The sequence below is a fragment of the Helianthus annuus genome, chromosome 14, assembly GCF_002127325.2.
Source record: "Helianthus annuus cultivar XRQ/B chromosome 14, HanXRQr2.0-SUNRISE, whole genome shotgun sequence".
NCBI classification, from domain to species: domain Eukaryota; kingdom Viridiplantae; phylum Streptophyta; class Magnoliopsida; order Asterales; family Asteraceae; genus Helianthus; species Helianthus annuus.
The window spans coordinates 101,872,035-101,874,013 of record NC_035446.2 but is presented as its reverse complement, the minus strand read 5'-3'; the positions used below and the strand labels follow the sequence as shown (position 1 = coordinate 101,874,013).

General features: G+C 43.1%; 1 non-coding gene across 1 annotated transcript; it reads left to right on the top strand.

Moving 5' to 3' along the window:
- The first annotated feature begins 216 nt into the window (after positions 1–216).
- LOC118486880 lies at positions 217–323 on the top strand. Its single transcript, XR_004880047.1, has one exon. It is a non-coding gene; the product is annotated as a small nucleolar RNA R71 (small nucleolar RNA).
- Positions 324–1,979: the final 1,656 nt, after the last annotated feature.

The window sequence follows — 1,979 nt, the reverse complement described above, 5'->3', positions numbered from 1 at the left end:
GTGACCTCATCGACCTTGTGCACTCCTCTATGTGTAGTGGATGAATCTCTAGACTCAGGAAACTCGTAGCTACTCATCGCTATATCCTCGAACATATCCATGCACTCATCAGGTGTCTTGGCGGTCAGAAGATTGCCACCGGCAGTAGTGTTCAGCATATTCCTCGTAGTGGGCGTCACTCCATGATAGAACCTCTCAACTAAAGCCCAATCCTCAAATCCGTGATGAGGACACTTGAGTAATAACTCCTTGAAACGCTCCCATGTCTCGTAGAATGAATCTCCCTCCTTTTGGCGAAACTCTTGGATCATGCTCCTCAGACGAGCGGTTTTGGAAGGAGGGAAATACTTACCTAAGAATTTTTCTTTCATACCGGCCCAGGTAGTAATGGATCCCGCTGGGAGGGATTCCAACCAAGCATGAGCGCGGTCAGCGAGCGAGAATGGAAATAGGCGCAGCTTGCAGGCATCCTCGGTGACACCTTGCTCCTGGAACGTATCGCAGATAGCTGAAAAGCGCGAGAGATGGACATTCGGGTCCTCAGAAGGTAGTCCATGGAATTGGATGGTGTTCGTAACCATCGTGATGATCTGGGGTGGAATCTGCCAGCGATTAACCCCGATAGCGGGTCGGGTAATGCTGGAACGAGCATTGGCCGCGTTCGGCCTGGCGTAGTATGCGACGACTCTCCTAGCTGGGGCTTCGTTGTCACCCATAGTAGAAGCAGAAGATGAAGTGTGTACCTGACTAGCTTGGAAAATGCGAAGGCGCTCGTGGAAATCTCGCTCGGGCTCAGACGAAGTAGCAAACGAAGGTGGCCCTTGTGAACGAGTGTGGTGCATACAATGAGAAGAAATCTAATCTAAGTACTAAAGCAAATCTAACCCTAAAGGCACAAATTGCAAGCAAAAGGCACCTAAAGGCAATGGAAATCTATGAAAGCAAATAAGCAACTAAATAGACGACTCGGGTCGTTCTCTAAAGTGCCAATGTCCCCGGCAACGGCGCCAAAAACTTGATGTGTGAAAATGTGTATATTAAATTCGAACAAGTTTTAAAAATGGAATCACAACCTAAACCACACACAATCGGCAAGTGCACCGGTCGCAGTGTAGTGTAGATGGCAAGACCGGATATCAATCCGTGGACACTATATGCAAACTCTAGATACTGAACCTCTATCGAATAAGTAGTCAAATTTTTAGATTTGTTTTGAGTTATTTTAAATAATTAATTAATAACTAAAATAAGCAAGAAAACGTAGGAAACAAAAAAAGCAAACGAAGCAAACACGTGCGCAAATTGTGATCAAATATATATGAGATAAAGGCTACCTAGGTGTCAAATCCCTAGAATCATGCAATGCTAACGTGACAATGATGACGGTTAAATATCTGTTTCCCTCGATTGACCCCCCGCTAGAGATGTCCCAAACGAGAAAGCAAGACTAAATGGGAAGTGCTAGAACGAACAGGCTCGAGCTATCGATACCAAATCCTACGAAAATAGAATCCTTTTGACCTCAGAGACAATAATGTTGAGAGAGAATCCCACAATCGCAAAGCAAACCCAACTTTGATAATTAAAATCCTAGGAAACCCTAATTACGATGCAATAAACGAGCCCGAGCTATCGGTCACCCAATCTACCCACCAATAATTAGCTAATAACCTAGCTCACCCTAATCGTCTTTCGAGTCACAAGATGAGGATGCAAGTTTTAATATCGTGATTTTAATTATTAATCAACTTGGTCAATTTCTCAACACAATATTCAACCCGAAAATCCTAAGATAACCGAATTAAATTAAATCCTAAGTCTAGGGGGAATTTCTTCGTGCCTAAACCGCTGAATTTATTGACTAATAAAACAATCAAAATATACCAACATGCAATATCAAGATCAATATCAAAGAAAGATTATGTAAATCACATCAAGTAACCGAAAACATGTCACAAACGCATTACAATCCTCTAGTT